General features: G+C 39.4%; 1 long non-coding RNA gene across 1 annotated transcript in view; it reads left to right on the top strand.

The window, feature by feature from the left end:
* The window catches only part of LOC118488970, a 65258-nt gene extending 43501 nt beyond the window's left edge, over window positions 1–21757 (top strand). Inside the window, exons 2-3 of the long non-coding RNA XR_004885474.1 lie at window positions 21341–21394; window positions 21660–21757. This is a non-coding gene — a long non-coding RNA (uncharacterized LOC118488970). The remainder of the gene's footprint in view (window positions 1–21340; window positions 21395–21659) is intronic.
* Window positions 21758–22112: the final 355 nt, after the last annotated feature.

Below are 22112 nucleotides of genomic sequence, written 5' to 3'. Positions count from 1 at the left end.
AAAATTCTACTTGATGCTGAGGCCAGGTATGTTCTCAGGAAAACTGAAATAGCAGGTAGAATGGCAAAGTGGATAGTCAAGCTTAATGCATATGACATTAAGTATGAACCTAGGACTGTCATCAAGTCCAAAGCTTTAGCTGACTTTGTGGCTGATTTCAGTAGTGATCTACAAAGGGAAGCTGAATTAGAAGTTCAACAACTTGAGAAGACCAAGGATCCTTGGACACTCTTCATGGATGGAGCTTCAAATGTTAAAGGAACTGGACAAAGCACACTACTAAAATCGCCACAGGGGGACATTATACCCCAATCCATTGCATGTGAAATCCAAACCACTAATCATGAGGCAGAGTATGAGGCCTTGATAGCAGGTTTGCAATTAGCTAATAATATGAGGATCAGGTATCTTCAAGTATATGTAGATTCTCTATCAATTACTAATCATTATAATAGTTCTTACACTGTCAAATGTGAAAAGCTAATCAAGTACTTAGAAATAGTCAGGAAACTGGCAGATTCTTTTGCTTTTTCAGTCTACCACAGGTACCCAGGGAAGAAAATAACTAACCTTGGATCATTCCTAAAGATGCCAGAAGATGTGAAAAATACTCAATACCCATGTTTTAACTCCTGCAATTGAGGATCATATAGAGATAGTGAAGGATTCTGCAATCATACCTGGTGATCCTGCACAGTCGAATTCAGGATCCTGGTTTCCTCCAATCCTAAGATATATACAACATGGAGAGATCTCTACAAGACAAAATCCTAAAGCTTTCAAAGTCAAGGAGACTGTGGAAACCACACTGGGGGCAAAGCACTATTCTCAAGGATCCTTAAAACAGGATACTATTGGCCTACCATGAAGACGTATGCTGTGGAATACACAAAGAAGTGTGATGCTTGTCAAAGACACAGTAATATTCTACACCAACCAACATAACATCTGCATCCTAAGAAGAAGTTTTCGCTCAAAGACAGAAAAAAGGAAATCGCCAGTCATCAACAAAGAATGGTTGGAGCGTACAACAAGAATGTCAGGATTAGAAGATTTCAAGTTGGTGATTTTGTGCTAAGAAAAGCATTCCAGAACACTACAAATCCTTCTGATGGCGAGCTAGCACCAAAGTGGGAAGACCCCTATCTAATTGAAGCTGAATCAGGAAAGGGGCATATCATTTGATAACAATGGATGGTGATCTCCTACCAAGAGCTTGGAATGCTGTTCATTTCAAAAAATACTTTAAGTAAGAAGGATCAGGGATCCTCAGCGATACCGGTATTCTGATTAAGGATCCAGGATCCTCAAAGGATATATGATTCTACATTTGGTAACACATTACTTTCATTTTCATTTTCACTCATTTTATACTTATTACTTATCATAAGTTAAAGATGTTAATCAGTTAACATCTATTTTCACAAAGTTTAAGCTTTTGCAGACTTGTTATCATTTTACAGAAGATCAAAGTGGTTGGCCAACCCTCCAAAGTTTTGGGCTTGTCCCCAGTTTGGGCTTGTCCCCAGTTTCGCCTGTAGCGCACGATGATCCTGGTATAGTTCACGTCTTTGGGACCAATACCCACTTTCGGGGCTGACAACCTCATCGTACTGGCTATACCTAGGATCCTACGTATAATGGTAGACGTACCATACATCCGTTCCTAAGGTTTCTAACGTTTTCACGTTAGCTAAGGTTTTGGCATTTTCATGTCACTAAGATTGGATAGTCGCCAGTAAGGGCCATACTCCAGTTTACATACGATTTCTAACGTTTTCACGTTAGCTAAGGTTTTGGCATTTTCATGTCACTAAGATTGGATAGTCGCCAGTAAGGGCCATACTCCAGTTTACATACGATCCTTGGGCTTGTCCCCAGTCATCCTTTGGGCTTGTCCCCAGTTATCCTTCGGGCTTGTCCCCAGTGATCCTATGGGCTCGTCCCCAGTTATCCTTTGGGCTTGTCCCCAGTTACTAACTTATCTTTTATATTGGCTTAGTCCCAAGTTATATTCCATTTTTTCAGGTTTTCGAAGTTAAACAATTAAGGATCCTTAATCCCTATTATTCATTAAAGTTTTTACTTATGGTTATCCTGATTAAAGGTTAGGATCCTAACTTGGATCCTCAGGTATGATCCTTAACTATTTTTAATTTCATTATTCATTTGAATAACCCTTAGACCTTGACAACTGAACCTATGATCCTTAAAATAAACTACCTTGAAAATTTTCAATTATAGGATATTTGATCCAGGATCATATCCTAAACTTCTTAAACATAATTTGCTTTACTTTTCTTGCTCAAATAAATACATTTCTAAACAAGCGGAAAATAAGAGGATAAGCAAAGGATAACAACACGAGATAAGCCAAAAAGATTAGAGTTATTTTATTAACAAAGGATTTTAAACCCTTCAAAGTTGTCAAAATTGCCAACCCACGTTTCTACCAGCAAAACGTGGCTCGTCCACATGGGTTGGAAAAGGGTGTCCATTGTTTGTGCGGTCATAGCATGCAGGTAAATAAAAGCGGCAGGATCACAAAGGCTTCATCCCTCAAACAGAGGATCCCTCCACCGTTTGCAATCCTACCTATTGTCTGAAGGATCCTGGATCCTTAATCCTAAAACTATTGTTCAAGTTACAGACCATCAAATTGTTCGAAACAAACTACCATCAAACAAAAAAAAATTGGGCTCCGGCTATGTCTAGAAGTTTCCTTCATCGCCCAATTCTGCAGCTCAAACCTTCGCTGCACCATCACCACCAGCTCCACTTGCTTCCCCCTGATCCTTGCCAGCATCACCACCTTCAAGCATTGGGATCTCCTCGGCCTCATCATCATCCTCCAACTCTGCCAGCCTTGCCTTCCAGCCTTCCACGTCCCATGTGCCTCTGTCGAAGGAAGGATCCTGAGCCTCCGCAGCCATCTGCAGTTGGATCTTATACATGGTTATTGCGGCAGAAACCTTGGCATCCTGGGTGATCTCCTGCTTCTCACCATCCATGTTGACCAGCATTTGAGCAGCTTCATCCTTTGTAGCCCGGAGTTCCTTCTCAAGATCAGCTATCTTGAGATCCTTCAACACGCCCATTTGTTGGAGGTCGGCGATTTGGCGATCTTGATCCTCGACGTGGCCAAGGTAGGTTTCTATTTCAGCAAGTTTCTGCAGAAAGGGAAAAAGGTAAGTTCAGGACCAGGTGATCCTCAAAGAAGCAGGATATACAGGCAGGATATTAAAGCAGGATATTCAAGTAGGATAACCAACAGGGGCAATGATCCTTACTTCATTAACATAATCAAGAAACTGCTGGCGGAGCAGGGGAAATCCTTGAAGATCCTCAGATACCTTTCTCTTCTTTCCCTTACCCCTAATAGGAGCTTTAGGGGCTGAAGCAGAGGGACTAGCAGCAGGGGTCTTCTTCCTTGTAGACTTAACATTGGCAAGCTCGTCAATACCAAACTTGGAGGCAGACTTGACAGATTTCCCAGCGCCTACACAATCAAAACAAGATAAGTACCCTAACTAATTTAAAATCTTACATAGAACTGCTTTTTAAATAAAGATACTTACTTGACATAGTGGCAGATGCGGAGGATACTTCCTGTGAATCTTGAATGGCAACTTGAAAACTTCTGGTCTCAGGATCAAGCTTTTTGAAGGCTAGAACTCTCTCTCTTGCAGCAGGAGTTAACTTGAGATGAGCAACAGATATGGCTGCACAAAAGACAAAAACAGAGTATTAGTAATCCTCGCCTTAAGGAACAAGTCTGATAGTGATCCTTCCAGGATCCTCTATCCTACCATGAGTAGCCCACTCCTTGGGCAGATCCTCCCCATTAGGGATGGTATCCCTCCTAACAAAGAAGAATCGCCGCTTCCAGTTCGTATCATTCTTGGTAACCTTGAAGATTTGATGCTCCTCCCCGGGTCTACGTTTGAACAGATAACGATGGGAACCAAAGGTGGTCAGATCGTATAGCTCACCCAACTCGGCCATACCTAAGTCAATCCCCTCTTGCTCGATGATCCTTTCAAGGGTAAACAAAACCCTCCAGATCATCGGCATGGCCTGGACGTAAGATATGCCGGTCAAGGAGAAGAATGCTTGAGTAAAGGCTGGAAAGGGATACGTATAACCTATGGAAAACGGGATCACAGGATAGGCAACCCATGAATCGGAGGTGTGGTCACTCATGGCAGAGGGATCATAAGCTTTGAACACCGTATTTGCAGGAAAACAGCACCGAATCCTATCAATCTGAGGATCAGCAAAGATACAGCATTCTTTAGCAGAGTTTGTGATGATCCCTTGGCTCTTAAAGGGGCTTCCTTTCTGTTGATCCTTGGCAGGAGAATTCCGGAGCAACATACTGAACGAGATATGAAAAACAGAACAAGAGAGAAGAAGATGAAAAGGAGAATACCTGGTTGATCTTCTGAATACGGTTATAAAGGGAGTTGCTTTGAATTTAAATACATTCGATCCTATCCCTATTTCTATTTATAATGATGATTTGTGCAGGGCTGTCACTTCCATGACGTCAGATCGCAACGGATAGTTCCATCTTAACGGCTATATATATCCGTTGAGTTAGTTATAGTTAAGATTCAGCAAAATATAACTCGTTTATATCACATAAAAACTCCTTATATTTTGGGGGCAATTGTTAGGGCTGGATTTTTATGACCTATGATCCTTACATGTTATCCTAACAAGTGATCCTTGTTTCCTTGACAGATAGTGATCCTCAGAGGAGCTTCAGGATCAGGATCACGGATCATCCTAAGGATCCTCATACTAACGATTGTTCTCTTTGGATTTAATGTTATCTTGCAGGAATTACAAGTGGGATCTGGTCTTTGCAACGTAAACAAGGAACCTGTCACGCTAATCTCGCACACGTATTACCAGAAATAGACGTTGTGGAGAATATGGAAACTTAGCACAATTCAAGGGCGATAATTTAGGCTAGATTTACTTTTATTTCTAAAGGGGTAATGAGCTGATTATTAGTCTTTTTACCTAAAATAGGTCACCTACACTTGTATATATAAACACTCTTCCCCATTCGGAAGAACACACAACACAATTCTCACACGCTTAGACACACATTACGATAGTGATCCTTGTACTCAGCTCATTATCATCCAAAGTTGTAACCATATTTTGATATATTGAAGTTTGGTGATCGGTAGTTGCCATCACCCGAGGTTTTTTATGCCGGAGATCATACATTGATCAAGGGCTTTTTCCTCGTATAAATCATTGTGTCTTTGCATATTTCTTACTGAAGTGATCCTTTACTTTTTCTACAAACCAAGCATCATACCCCATTTACATGAAGTTTGGTTGCATTATCCTTGTGTGATTTTTGACCAAAACAATACCTACTGAAGTTTTACATAAATTTTATTATTATTACAGTAGGTATAAGTCGTGAACTCAGAATTCCAAAAATGCCCTTAAAAGCCTATGTAAAATGACCAAAATACCCTTACGGGACATAGTTTGGCCATGAATGATAAAACTCACATAAGTATAATATCTTACTGATATAATGAGATAAAATAAATATTTTTGCTGATTAGTTATGACCAGAACTTCAGCTTGTTATAAAATCTCTTTTATAAATATTAAAATTACCAAAATGCCCTTAAGGGACATATTTTGATTTAAAATTTCTTTTAGGCATAAACATTAATATATTACTGATATATTAACATATTATGAGCATAATAATGATTAAGACCTGTTTATAATTTGTCCGGTTACCCGTTACGCATTTACGCGTTTCGATCGGTTCACGTGACTAGTTGCGTAAAATAACCGGAACGGGCATAACCATGTCATTTTAAACCTCACTTCCAGAATGTGTATAGCTTACCCATATTATACAAGCATCCAAGCTTGTCGGGTCAAATTCACATTCTATTCCGGTTCCCGCTTAATCTACCGGTTAGGTCCATAAGGTTTCTTTCTAGCTAATCGGTCTAAGTCCTTGACTTAGGAAAAGACCTAATAGCATCCTAATAGATAATTAAACCTTCTATACAGATTTATAGCTACCAGTAAAAAGTGCCTTTCAGAAAACTCTAGGAAATTACTGCTACGCCAGGTAAATACTTTTAACTTATTTTCCCTATACGGGCTTGGGATACGGTATACTAATACCGCTTGGTCGGGTATGGGATTGTTACGTCGGATTGTGATTTAATAAATCCGCATAACCCGTTTTAATCTGTATTGTTTGATAACATAAACATTTGGGGGTTAACGACCGTGTCCTGGATATCCTTGACTCATTTAAGTTATTAATGGCCACGACCGTGCACGGGGTGCAGGCATGCACCCGACAGATGCAAATGCTAAATATTAATTTACCCACAAGTTGGGGATAACTCCTTTGTGGGTTCAAAGTGGTGAGTCAGTTAATCATGTCCGGCTTACAAACCGGCCCCACATGTATGACAAGCATATAAAACTGTATACAAGATCTTAATAAGATTGTCCCAAGTTATAAAGGATTTGTGCCTTGTGCACCTAAATCAATTTTCTTAACATTTTCAAAATGAGTCAGTTAAATTGTATTTACCAGTGTATACTGACGTATTTTCCAAAGATTGATTTGACAGGTACTTATCGTAATAGGCTGGAGCTATAGGGTGTTGTAGAGGATCTTGCAAATCCCGTAGATGCCCGGAGTCTGTTATTTTTAATTTTCTTGTAAAAATTGTACTTTTGATCCGCCTGTGGATCTTATTACATTCCGGTCTGTATTTTATTTGAACTCCGACAGACAGTACGGTTTGTAATAGTTTATTACCCAGCCTTCCGCTGTGCTATATTATTGTGTGTTTGACCATGACGATATCAACTACGTCACAATACCCCCACCGGGCCCACCGGTAAAACGTGGAAATTTTGGGGTGTGACAGGTTGGTACCAGAGCCAACATTGAGTGAATTGAACACTACCCTATTGTGTTCAATCTCAATGACACAATAAGCACAATCCTTAGACTCTTGAGTCTAGGCTAATGACCTAGGATGCATCTTCTATTTTCTTTTGCTATCTTTTATGTTTGTTTTATTTTGTCTTTCTTGTTTAATCAGGAATCACCATCATGCCTCCAAGAATGCGCGGACGTGGCAAAGGTCCCATGCGGGGAGGACCATCAGCAGCAGGACCGTCTCACAGACGCACCCCATCGGCGTCCTTCTCCACTTCTGATTCTCATAATTTGTGGGGACAACCTTTTGAACCAGCAAGACATTCTGTTTCATTGAGTTCATCACCATCTTTTCACCCATCCTTTGGACCATTTGATCCTCTTGAACCCCAGCACCCACAGCACTCCCAACCATCTTATCACTCTCAAGAACCTCAACATTCTCATCACTCCTTACAATCCCATTCATTTCACAATTCCGAATCGCTATATTCCCCGGGACAGTTTAACCCAGCCGAATATGTCAATGATTTTCTTGGTTTTAACCCAATGGGCCCGGAGGACCATTTCTCTCAAGAGATGGAAACGGATGATGATCCAGATCCGGAATTGCAAACTGGAACCCCTGGTCATCCTATTAGTATATCTAGTGGGTCCCCTTTTCAAGGATCACCTTATGATGGACCTGACTCCTTTCAGGAGAAAATGGCTACTTATGATTGGTTCTTTACCCCGTCCTATCATAACTCTCCGGCCCAGCCGCCTTTAGATGATCCCCAATTTCAAGCTGTTACACCACCACCACTTCCAGTAGAGGAGCCGCCACAACAACCTCCGCCACCTCCCGAACCTCAGAGCCGTAGGAGAAACGCCCGTATGTCTGTTAGGGGAGGACCTCGTTTTAGTTCTCCTCGTGGTTCAAGTTCCTATCCAGTCATTCCTAAGGATCCCCAGCTAGGTGGACCCTCCAACGTGGCACCGGAGGATAATCCTCCGCAAGCTTCATATGCCCCATCTCAGCCACCTGCGGGTTTTAACAACCCCATTCCGACATACCCAGGTTCAACCGGGTATAACCCTTATGTAGACCCGTCGGAATACCCAGTGGACTTTGGAACTCATGACCCATACCTTTCAGCTGCTCAGTACCATCAACTTTATCCTTCCGTTTACCCTTCTATGCTTCCAACGGACTACCCGATTCAGGGTTATCAGTATCCCCCGCACCAACCACCACCACCTCAGCAAATGCAGCAGCAACAACAAAGGCAGGAAATCTTGGAAAGGTTGGAGAAGGTTGAGAAGAAAAATAAGAAAAACAAGGAAAGCCATACGAGCTTTATGAAAGGCCTCGCCAACCTCATCAAGGGAAAGAAGAAATAGAAGGATGTATTTGCTTTCTGTTTGTTGTAATAAAGTCCTTGCATGGACATTTGTTTGATTCTGTACCGAGTCCCTGCGCGGACTTATTTTCATTTCAGTATACCCTTGCATGGGTAGTTTCTTTCGAAGTCCCGTTTAGGGCAACTGTTCTTGTTATCCTTATATTGAAGTTTTTAATTTAGTTTTAAATTATGTATTTTAATACATCCTGTTATCTCTTTTCAATTTATAATTGATCTGCCAAATAAACTCTTAGGGGTAAAAACCTATGCCAATGCATTAATTGGCTATGATGGAATAACCTCTTTAAGATAATAAATCCCTGTTAACTGCATGTTAACATTCCTAGCTATGTGATGTAAAAATCACACAAGTTTCCAAAAAGTACTTGGACCCTTCCAAGTCACAATAAAGCCAAATTGGTCTATATGAACCCTGGCTAACAAACATCAGTGTAATATACACACCAAGACATCCACTTGAGATGCATGCTTTAAGCAAAGGTGTAGAAAGACAATGGAAGTATGAATTATAAAACTTCTTGTCGAAAAGGAAATGAACTCTGTTCAGACCTTAAGAGATCACTGATTTATGAGAATTGTTAATCTCAAACTCATTTTGTAATTTAGCTTTTAGCTACAAATGAGTATAAAGGACATCGGCAGTGTGGAAATTATAAATTTTCCCTGCTCAGTAATAATGCATTTTATTTGCTTTAAATTATTACATATTATAAAGGGTCTAAATGGTTTAATAATACCATGACCAATAAATCATCAATACGATGAATGTATATATAATTTAAATTACTATTATTGTTTATATTATAGCATTCCGAAATGGCTGGATCAGATGAAGTAAACAGTCATCCAACTTAGGGCAACACCAGAATCAACATTACTGGTGCAGAACTACAAGCTATGATCACCGCTGCTGTCTCTCGAGCGGTAGATGCCAAGTTTAAAGAGCCGAGTAATAGTCGGTCTCAACCTCCTTCAAAAGCCCATTCTGAATCACGTACTCTCACCCTTAAGAAAGCTGAGTCAATACACTCATCCAACCAGGATAGCATACCTAAGAGGCAGGTTGTCCTTGAACCTACTCCCAGGCATGCTAAAGGGTGCACCTACAAATATTTTGTATCCTGTAAGCCACGAGACTTTACAGGAGAAAAAGGGGCGATAGACTGTATGAAATGGTTGGATGAAATGGAAACTGTTATTGATATAAGCGGATGCGCTAAAGAAGATGTAGTAATGTTTGTCTCACAGTCCTTTAAGGGCGATGCCCTTACGTGGTGGAAGGCACTTGTACAATCTACGGGGAAAGTGCATCTATACAATCTTTCATGGGAAAAGTTTGTCGACTTGGTCAAGGACACTTATTGTCCTCAACACGAAGTGGAGCGTATAGAGTCTGATTTCCACACTCTTGTAATGAAGGATCTGGACTGCAGAGCCTATGTGACAAGTTTTAATTCCATGTCCAGATTGGTACCGTATTTGGTCACCCCTGAACCTAAGCGTATCGCACGCTTTATTGGTGGTCTGGCCCCCGAAATTAAAGGAAATGTGAAGGCTTCTAAGCCAGCCACCTACAGGTCTGTTGTGGATCTGTCATTATCTCTTACTTTGGATATTGTGAGAAGTAGGGCAAAAAAAACCCGGAAGAAGGAAAGAGGAAGAGAGAGGATGATCAGTCCTCACATTCGAACAAGAAGGGGAAAGGGAACTCTGGTTCCAAGAAAGGGCAGACTGATAACAAACCCAAGTGCAAAACTTGCCATAAAAGGCATTTCGGCAAGTGCAACCGGGAATCCCAGGCCAAACCATGTGGGATATGCAAGAAGAAAGGGCACAAGTCTGTTGAGTGCCGAAATATCAAAGATGCAACCTGTTTTGGTTGTAAGGAAAAGGGGCATATTAAGACCAATTGCCCCAAGAATACGAAGAAGCCTGATGAGGCTAAGAAGAACAATGCCCGAGTATTCCAGATGCAGGCGAGGGAAGCAGTGACTGATGATAACGTCATAACAGGTACCTTCCTCATTAATAATATTTATGCTAGAGTCTTATTTGATTCCGGTCTTGATAAGTCCTTTGTAGATCATAAGTTTTGTAAACTTCTGAATATGCCCATTAAGACTCTAGACATAAAATATGAGGTAGAACTCGCTGATGGTACCTTAGAATCCGCTTCGACTCTTCTTGATGGATGTTCAATATCCATTAAGAATCATTCTATCCCGCTGTCCCTCCTACCAATGAAATTGGCCGGTTTCGATATAGTTTTAGGCATGGATTGGTTGTCGCACAACCAAGCCTAAATCGCCTGTGATAAAAAGCTTATCATTATCAAAACCCCTTCTGGTGAATCAATCACTATTCAAGGAGATACGCAGTACGGCTTGCCCAACAATGTGTCTATTCTTAAAGTATCTCAGTGTATGAAAGGCGGATGTGTCATTTACATGGCCCAGGTGTCTGTTAACGACCCAAAGCCAAAGATCGAAGATATTCCAATCATTTCAGATTACCCAGATGTCTTTCCTGACGAACTACCTGGATTACCTCCTGAGAGGCAAGTAGAATTCAGGATCGATATCCTCCCTGGATCTGCGCCTATTGCACGAGCTCCATATCGTCTAGCGCCTACTGAAATGAAAGAGCTCAGAACCCAACTGGATGAATTATTGGAAAAAGGTTTCATTCAACCTAGCTCATCACCATGGGGAGCTCCAATCTTGTTTGTGAAAAAGAAAGACGGATCAATGCGGTTATGCATTGATTACCGTGAGCTGAATAAAGTAACGATCAAGAATCGTTATCCTTTACCCAGGATCGATGACTTGTTCGATCAACTCCAAGGAGCGAGCTACTTCTCGAAGATAGATTTGAGATCTGGGTATCATCAACTTAAGGTTCGAACCGAAGATGTTCCAAAGACGGCATTCAGGACAAGATATGGACACTTCGAGTTCTTAGTGATGCCGTTTGGACTCACTAATGCGCCTGCCGCATTCATGGACCTCATGAATAGAGTTTGTAAAACTTATTTAGATAAGTTTGTCATTGTTTTCATAGACGACATACTTATCTACTCGAGAAGCCAGATAGAACACGAAAAGCACCTTCGATGTATTTTGGAGTTGCTTCGACAGGAAAAGTTATATGCCAAATTCTCCAAGTGTGAATTTTGGCTTCGTAAGGTCCAGTTTCTTGGACATGTAGTCAGTGAAAGCGGTATACAAGTAGATCCTGCCAAAGTAGAGGCTGTAATGAATTGGGAAGCACCTAAGACACCCACGGAAATTCGCAGCTTTCTGGGTTTAGCAGGATATTATAGAAGATTCATTGAAAACTTTTCAAGAATAGCTGCACCATTGACTACCTTGACCCGTAAAAAGGAGAAATTTATTTGGGGTCCCAAGCAACAAGAATCATTTGAAACCTTAAAGCAAAAATTGAGTAATGCTCCGGTTTTGTCATTACCGGAAGGAGTTGAAGATTTTGTTGTTTATTGTGATGCTTCACACACCGGCATGGGATGTGTGCTCATGCAAAGGGGTAGTGTAATTGCATACGCATCTAGACAGCTAAAGATACATGAAAAGAACTACACCACTCACGACTTAGAACTAGGTGCTGTAGTGTTTGCACTGAAACTGTGGAGACACTATTTGTATGGAACAAAATGTGTGATCTACTCGGATCATAAGAGTCTCCAACATCTATTTAATCAAAAAGAGCTCAATATGAGACAACGTCGTTGGATGGAAACATTGAATGATTACGATTGCGAGATTCGCTATCATCCAGGTAAGGCAAACGTAGTTGCCGATGCTCTAAGCCGAAAGGAAAGAGTTAAGCCGATTAGGATTAATGCAAAGAGCATTGAGTTGAAAAGTAATTTGAATGAAAGAATTTTAGCTGCTCAAAAAGATGCTATGCTGGAAGAAAACCTTCCAAATGAGAAGCTAGGTGTATCAGCTGAACAATTGACACCCGGGAATGATGGAATTCTCAGGATGGATGGCAGAATTTGGGTTCCTGCTCAGGGAGGATTACGGGATGTAATCCTTCAGGAAGCCCATAATTCTAAGTATTCGGTTCACCCGGGAGGTGACAAGATGTATCACGATTTAAAGGCCAATTATTGGTGGATAGGTTTAATGAAATCTATTGCCACCCACGTAGCAAAGTGCCTGACATGCGCTCAGGTTAAAGCAGAACATCAGAAACCATCAGGGCTTCTACAACAACCGGAACTTCCCACTTGGAAATGGGAAATGGTGACCATGGATTTTATAACCAAGTTACCCAAAACAAAGCATGGAAACGATACCATATGGGTTATCGTAGATAGACTGACGAAGTCAGCTCATTTCTTACCCATCAAAGAGACTCACAGCTCCGATAAGTTGGCCCAGTTGTATGTTGATAAGATAGTAGCCCTTCATGGAGTACCAGTGGCAATTATATCTGATAGAGACACTAGGTATACTTCTCACTTTTGGAGAAGTTTTCAACAATCCTTGGGCTCACGACTAAATTTTAGTACCGCTTACCATCCGCAGACCGATGGTCAAAGCGAACGCACAATTCAAACCTTAGAGGACATGCTTCGTGCGTGTGTTATTGATCTGGGTGGTAGTTGGGACGACCACCTGCCTCTAATCGAGTTCTCCTATAATAATAGTTACCATACCAGCATTCAGGCTGCGCCTTTTTGAGGCATTGTATGGTAGGAGATGCAGAACACCTGTCTGTTGGGCCGAAGTAGGAGAAGCTCAGATATCAGGACCTGAAATAGTCCTTGAGACAACAGAAAAGGTTATCCAAATTACTAATCGCCTAAAAGCTGCCAGGGATAGGCAGAAAAGTTATGCTAACTTAAGACGAAAACCCCTGAAGTTTGAAGTGGGCGATAAAGTATTGCTAAAAGTATCACCTTGGAAAGGTGTAATGCGTTTTGGCAAGAAAGGGAAACTGAGTCCCAGATACATTGGACCATTTGAGATCCTCGAATGTGTTGGCAGTGTAGCTTATAGGCTAAAACTACCAGAAGAGCTGAGTGGAGTTCATGATGTCTTCCACATTTGTAATCTCAAGAAATGTTTAGCCGATGAATCTTTAGCAATGTCTCATAAAGACGTGCAAGTTGACAAAAGCTTAAGATTCATTGAAAAGCCAATAGCAATTGAGGATCGACAAGACAAGAAACTTCGAAAAAGATATGTACCCATAGTGAAGGTTAAATGGGATGCTCGTAGAGGTCCTGAGTATACGTGGGAAGTGGAATCCACTATGAAACAGAAGTACCCTCACTTATTCCAGTAAATCTCGGGGTCGAGATTTCTTTTAAGGGGGTGAGGATGTAACACCACGGTAAAATGCATCCAAATATACAAAGACACGTGTACCGGATTTTAAACGAGTTGTACCCATGAAAGAAATTATATTGACAACATAGCAAAATGTGAACTTCGGATGAACATTGTTGAAGACTACCCTTAATTAAAAGATTTTTATAAATGTGGGGCCGAGTTGTGTGTACATATAATGAATAAAGCAACGGGAATTTTAAAGCATGTCAACATGTTAATCCTACCTCTGAATGACTATGTTAAATAAATTCCTTGAAAGCTTTATAAAAAAATTATATAAACACATTGTCATATGGCTGCTACAAATATAAGATTTTGGTTACAATTGATGGTTCACATATTCAAAATTTGGTAGAAATTGTAAAACCATTCAAGAAGCCGACAACTTTGCTAATATGGACAATTCTTTCAAACAAGGAGACATAAGTGCATGGTTCAACTATTGGACATGCAGGACTGGCCTTTTTGGACTAATGTACTGAGATTATGACCAAGATTCGGACATGTGAATACTTGGGTGAAGTGTGGAAGTTTTTAAAAAAATTTTGTCTTCTGGTCAACGGTTACGGACCGTATAGCCTTAGGCTTACGGTCCGCAAGGGAGCTAACTGGCGACATGAACTGAGTTCGGTTACGGACCGCAAGAGGACGGACTTACGGTCCGCAAGGGTTCATTACGGACCGCAAGGGGATTTCTTTACGGTCCGTAAAGATGTCGCTGGGCAGAATGTTTGGACAGGTGTATGTTAACCCGTATAACCGACTTAGATTGGTAAAAATTGATACCATGGATGCTTGAACGGTAATTAAAAACCACTAGGACACCTGGGGTGATCCTAGGGCCTTCACAAACACCTGGAAGTGATCCAAGATCAAGATGTTCACTATATAAGAGAGGCTAGTCATTTGTTCATAACTCACACTTGCAACAACTCAAGCTTGGGACTTGCTCTGGAGCTCTCAGCAGTAACAAGTGGACTTGAAGTGTAGAAAAGACAGCTTGGACCTTAAGTGAGCTTCTAATTACTTGTTTAGTTGTTTAATTTAGTTTAATTGCATTAAAGTCAAACTTTTAGTAAATTCAGTTTGACTTTCATTTTATTTATATAAGACTTAACCACTGATAAAATTGAAAGTGGTTATGAAATCTTATTAGCATAGGTGATTAACCCCTGAAAGGGTGTCACCTAATTATCTCGTTTGACTAATTAATTGTCGGGTCAAAGTAGTTTGACAAAAAGTCAAACTGGACAGAAATGATAAAAATGATTTAAATTAATAAATCTGAGTTTCTAAATTATGTTGTAACATTCTAATGACACAATAATGATTATATAAGCATGTTTTACCTGTCCTAATCCGACAATTAATTGTCTAAGCTTGAATCGTATTAAAAGTCGCAAAAGCATAACTTTTGCGATGACTATCATTCTAACCCATTCAAGCTTCTTTCTTACATGATTTAAAATTTCCGTTAGGGCCATACCATAGTATAATACAACTCCCTGAAGTTATATGGCATGGCACCTAACCATTTGTACTTTATGCTCTTGATCGTAATTATGCTCATAAATGCCTAAAACGCCCTTTTTGCATAAAATTGAGATTTTTAACATAATGATTAAACTAAAACCTTTGCTACTGATATTTAGTCATGTTCTAAAAGTTTGACATCAGTTCTTGGTCCCAAATAGGAGTTGTGCCCGATATCGTAAATTGAAGCTTTTAACTATGTAAATAACGATATCGTGCATAAGGCATGTTTAAACTTAGTTTTTGACCCGAAACTCATTACCTACTGTTAAGATATTATTTTTAGGGATTATTGGAATTATTGATCAGATTATAAACTGATCATACCATAGAGTTCTCGTATTATTCGGTAAATGACGGTAATACCCTTTTTATGCATAAAATGAGTTTTACAAATGATTTGAATGCCAAACCTTTTTCTACTGATTTCATATATTGAATAAATTATTTTAAGCATTCAAAGGTGATCAAAATCTCATATTTTCATAAAACCCCTTAACTATCGTCAATTAGCGAATTTACACTATTTTAGCGCATAGTATCGTTCTAAACTATAATTAACACCTAAGACCTAATACCTACTGAAGTTTTACATAAATTTTATTATTATTACAGTAGGTATAAGTCGTGAACTCAGAATTCCAAAAATGCCCTTAAAAGCCTATGTGAAATGACCAAAATACCCTTACGGGACATAGTTTGGCCATGAATGATAAAACTCACATAAGTATAATATCTTACTGATATAATGAGATAAAATAAATATTTTTGCTGATTAGTTATGACCAGAACTTCAGCTTGTTATAAAATCTCTTTTATAAATATTAAAATTATCAAAATGCCCTTAAGGGACATATTTTGATTTAAAATTTCTTTTAGGCATAAACATTAATATATTACTGATATATTAACATATTATGAGCATAATAATGATTAAGACCTGTTTATAATTTGTCCGGTTACCCGTTACGCATTTACGCGTTTCGATCGGTTCACGTGACTAGTTGCGTAAAATAACCGGAACGGGCATAACCATGTCATTTTAAACCTCACTTCCAGAATGTGTATAGCTTACCCATATTATACAAGCATCCAAGCTTGTCGGGTCAAATTCACATTCTATTCCGGTTCCCGCTTAATCTATCGGTTAGGTCCATAAGGTTTCTTTCTAGCTAATCGGTCTAAGTCCTTGACTTAGGAAAAGACCTAATAGCATCCTAATAGATAATTAAACCTTCTATACAGATTTATAGCTACCAGTAAAAAGTGCCTTTCAGAAAACTCTAGGAAATTACTGCTACGCCAGGTAAATACTTTTAACTTATTTTCCCTATACGGGCTTGGGATACGGTATACTAATACCGCTTGGTCGGGTATGGGATTGTTACGTTGGATTGTGATTTAATAAATCCGCATAACCCGTTTTAATCTGTATTGTTTGATAACATAAACATTTGGGGGTTAACGACCGTGTCCTGGATATCCTTGACTCATTTAAGTTATTAATGGCCACGACCGTGCACGGGGTGCAGGCATGCACCCGACAGATGCAAATGCTAAATATTAATTTACCCACAAGTTGGGGATAACTCCTTTGTGGGTTCAAAGTGGTGAGTCAGTTAATCATGTCCGGCTTACAAACCGGCCCCACATGTATGACAAGCATATAAAACTGTATACAAGATCTTAATAAGATTGTCCCAAGTTATAAAGGATTTGTGCCTTGTGCACCTAAATCAATTTTCTTAACATTTTCAAAATGAGTCAGTTAAATTGTATTTACCAGTGTATACTGACGTATTTTCCAAAGATTGATTTGACAGGTACTTATCGTAATATGCTGGAGCTATAGGGTGTTGTAGAGGATCTTGCAAATCCCGTAGATGCCCGGAGTCTGTTATTTTTAATTTTCTTGTAAAAATTGTACTTTTGATCCGCCTGTGGATCTTATTACATTCCGGTCTGTATTTTATTTGAACTCCGACAGACAGTACGGTTTGTAATAGTTTATTACCCAGCCTTCCGCTGTGCTATATTATTGTGTGTTTGACCATGACGATATCAACTACGTCACAATACCCCCACCGGGCCCACCGGTAAAACGTGGAAATTTTGGGGTGTGACAGGTACATCAACCAGTTGAACCACTATATCCTGTAGCGTCCCCTTGGCCGTTCATGAAATGGGGGATGGATATAGTAGGGAAGTTACCAAAAGATCCGGGAGGAAAAGTCTTTATGCTTGCAATGACGGATTATTTCTCTAAGTGGGTTGAAGCTGGAGCATTTGTTCAAGTTAGAGACCAAGAAGTAGTATCCTTCATAAAGAGGAATATCCTGACCAGGTTTGGAGTACCAGCTGAAATTATTTGTGACAATGGATCTCAGTTTATAAGCAAGAGGACTACTGACTTTTGCAAGAGTTGGGGAATCAAAATGATCAAGTCTACTCCGGTACATCCTCAAGCAAATGGACAAGCAGAATCCTCAAACAAGATAATTGTCAATAACTTAAAGAAGAGACATGGAGCCAAAAAAGGAAGATGGGCAGAAGAATTACCCTTTATTTTGTGGGTCGATAGAACAACAATAAAGAGTGCAACTGGCCAAACCCCTTTCTCCTTAGTATTTGGAGCAGAAGCGGTGATCCCAACAGAAATGGTGATACCTACAGCAAGATCCAATCTTCAGGATCCTGGGCAGAATCCTGAAGCAATGTGTGAAGAATTAGATACTGTGGATGAAACAAGGGATGCAACAAAGCTAAGGATGGCAGCATATCAACAGTGGATATCCAGGTCATATAACAAGAATCTAAGGACTAGAAGGTTCCAAGTCGGAGATTGGGTGTTAAGGAAAGCTTTTCAGAATACTACGAATCCTGCTGATGGAAAGTTGGCTCCAAAGTGGGAAGGACCCTATGAGATAGAATCAGAATCCGGAAAAGGAGCATACCAGCTTAAGAATATGGAAGGGGGATATACTACAAAGATCCTGGAATGTTATACATCTCAAATCCTATTTCAAGTGAGTTTAGAATTTAATTTCTGACTCGGGATGGTATGAATTCTATCTCTTTTAGATATAATTCTATTGTATTTGAACCCAACACTGACTTAAGCATCGGAGAGGTGCTAGCCAGGCTAACACCCACTTTAGTTTAAAGTTGTTTTGCAGTATATGCCTCGGGATATAGCTCCAGGATACACACTCAGGATACTTCGGAAGATTAGAGGATTGGCCCCCTCTCTCACGTTTAAGGGATCCTGATCCCTTCAAAGGTTTAAAGGTATTCACCTTTCTCACGAATTGGGTTTAAACACCCCGCCTAGAGCGCAGGTTATCCAGGGATAGTTCAAGGTGGCGGGACCAGTTCATGTAAAAGTGGCTGACAATTTCGTTACTGTTGGCTATACCCTGGATCCTCAAGGTATATGAGGATTGATCACCCTCTCTCACGAAAGGGTATTTTCATACTCTCTAAGGTTTAAAGGTTTTCACCTTTCTAAGTCTTGGAGTTTATACACTCCCGCCTGTAGCGCACGAAAACAAGAGTGTTTTCACACTCTTCCAAGGTTTAAAGGTTTTCACCTTTCTAAGTTTTGGGGTTTCCACACCCTCGCCTGTAGTGCACGAAACGTGGGTAAAATCCCCAGTAAAACTCAAAGACTTAAAGGTTTTCACCTTTTCAAGTCTTGAGGTTCTTATACTCCGGCTTAAATGCGTGGAAAATGGGTTTAGTCCCAATAAAATACAAAGTTTTTGGATAATCCCAAAGTATATTTTCAAAAAAAAAAAACATAATCATTTACGAGTCTACATAAATTTTTGAAAAAAGATTACTAAGTTTAAACAACTGGTTGAAGAATTGCTAAAGGATCATATCCCGGTACAACATACTAGTCTTGCACAGACATGGGACATTTATGCTGGAGCGAGAAGGAAACCTATGCCAACATTATATCCCACTGGGGACATTGCGAATGATTCAAAGGTTTAAGAATGAAGATTTTTGCCTAGGTGTTTCTGGTATGGATTCTTACTGTTCCTAAGTTTGAAGGCCTTATCTGAGTAAGTTAAGTTTTTATGAAAATTTGAATTTAACTAAGTTTTTGTCAAACATTTTGAACAAATGTGACAAAGCAATTAAGTGTCATATCAGTATCCTGATCAGTATATTCAGAACAAATTTTTCAAAATAACATATAACACGGAGATAAGGTCGAAAAGGTTAGTTTATTGTTATTGGTCCAAAAAATTGTATTCTTGGTTTCGTCTCAAAAAGCGACCCATTCACCAAGAATACAATTAAGTTTTTAAAACATATTTACATAAACAGTTGAAGGCTTCGTCCTGAAAACACAGGATCCCTCCACCTTCAACTGTCAAACTATTCTACTTGCAGGAAATTAAAATTGTTCTAAGTGCAGGACGACCAGATAATTTAGACCCTACAAAATATAAGTATCACTAAAGACAAACTAACCAGGATACATGTTCAGTATATGTGTACGGGATACAGGATCTGGATACTTACCTTATTAGGGAAGGAGATCATGGGCTCGATGGATTCCATGAAGCCAAGGTCACCATTAGAGAAACCTTCGGCAGTAGCAGCAGAGGGCTTAGAGCTAATGGCAACATATGGCTCCTTTTTCACCAAGGCAGGCTTAGAAAAGCTGCCAAGCTCCTCTGGATCAAAAGTAGCAGGGTCCTTGATGGAATCTGCGTAAAAGGGAGTAATTCTAATTTCATTACATGATAGTATTCTGAAGTAACCAAACCTATGCAGGAATATTTAAAACAGATATCCTTACCAGACATGTTGGAATGACTAAAAAATATACCCGTTGGAATCAGGATATCCAACAGTTATATTTTTGGGGACAATTGTTATGGGTGAAATTCTGAGCCCATATCCTGACTTTGTATCTTGATTTTTTATTAGTTGTATATGATCAGGATACCGGATCAGGATACCGGATCAGGATACCGTATCAGGATACCGGGCCAGGATATTGGTAATATCCTGAGGCAGTATCCTGACTATTACTAACGATTGGCTTGTAAAACGTTGGTTGCAAGGTACCAACGTTAAAAGACTTGATCTACCTGAAGATTCGCTCAAGGTGGTTGAAAAATGGACGTTGATGGTGGAAGAATGGGTCTTGTAACGGTCAGAAAGGCATATTCCGCAAGAATATCGGATGTTGGTCAATGTTATTGACATTGTAACGGTTATATGAGCTAAAGACCCGGTTTTGTAGTCAATAAGCACGTGGAAAACGTGTAGAAGCAGCCCTCAACGTTCAGAATGGAATATTCCAAAGTATCCCGGAATAATAGGATAGTTTGTTGGTTTCTTTTACTATAAATATGGATGGCCAGATCTCGTAGGACACTTCACTTCAACTCACTCCACTTCTAACTCTCGAATTCATACACAATTCACTTGTAATCGCACACTAACACTCATCACTTGCAATCATTGTAACACTTAGTAGAGATCTGAGCTTCATCCTGCACTGTATCCTGGTTATTCAAGCAATAAGAAGAACAAGGCAGCTGCGATTGTCAGCTCCCGAGGTTTTATGCCGGCGATCTAGATTGATCAAGGGCTTTCCTCGTACATCTCGTGTCATTTACTTTACTTTTTTGCTCATTGTTTGATCGTAGATACAGCTCAATATCCTGAGCCGTATCCTGAAACTGTTTTAGCAAATAACTTAACTTGAATATTTTTCACACATATTTCTAGCACACTACCTCACTTAACTAATTTGATCACTTAATTACTTCGGTAATTTTTGACCAAAACAAAGGTTATATGAGATGTTGAGTGAAATTGATGTTATTAGAGTTATTAATATGAATGAGTCAATTGGGCATAAAATAGTTGTACATTATGCTTAATTATTAGTATGCACGCCAAGTGTTTGTCAAAATGCTCGAATGAATTAATCGTAGGATTTACAATGTTGAAGGGTTAGAATAGAGAATCGGTTGTTTGTTAATGAAAGTATGTTGATATTGGAATGAAAGGAATGACATGAACCTAAAGCATGTGATTTTTGGATATAGGGATTAAAGAAGAAAGCTCGAGTCACTCCGGATCACATACAAACAACGACAAAGGTAAGTTCTTCGCTTACAAAATATTATTAGCATGTAACAATGTGATGCGTCAATGTTCTTTTGTCAAAGTTGCATAATTGTAATGAGCTTAGTGTAAATTTATACATGATATGGATATGGGTCGAATAAGCAAGAAATGATGTTGTGCTAAGTTGAGGAGTTCATGTTCGAATGACGGTTGAAAAAGAGTATATTGTAGTTCGACTAATAACTTGAGGTTGTATGAATTATCTAATTGAAATGTCTATTGGTTGGTTGTATGTAGGTAAAGCTACTTGATGGATGGCATAGTTGGACCGAACACACTTGCGATGCACGCTTCCGCGAAGTCTCTAGTCATGGTCTAAACTTTTGTTAAATGTTTTCTTTCGTTAAAAACGGGTCTTGTATGTAAGTTAACCCGGAAGTAGTTAGATGTTGAACTTGTAGTCAAGAACTTGGTTTATATTTTGTGAAACGTTTGGGGTTCAAAACTTGTTCATAACTATATAGTTGGTTAATGTGAAATTAAATGCAGAATTTTACTTATACATTATTCGACCCGTTTGGTATTTCGTTTAATGTAGTTCGATTGTCCTTTTACAAAGTTTGGACCTTACAATTCTAATGAACTCTCGATTGATTTCCAAAATTCTGTCTGATTATTAAAACTCCTATTCTGGTTTACAAACCCTGATTTCTAATGAACTCTCGATTGATTTCCAAAATTCTGATTGTT

Source organism: Helianthus annuus, chromosome 17, assembly GCF_002127325.2.
Source record: "Helianthus annuus cultivar XRQ/B chromosome 17, HanXRQr2.0-SUNRISE, whole genome shotgun sequence".
NCBI classification, from domain to species: Eukaryota; Viridiplantae; Streptophyta; class Magnoliopsida; order Asterales; family Asteraceae; genus Helianthus; species Helianthus annuus.
Note: the sequence above shows the minus strand (reverse complement) of the source record. Positions and strands in the feature narration are given on the sequence as shown.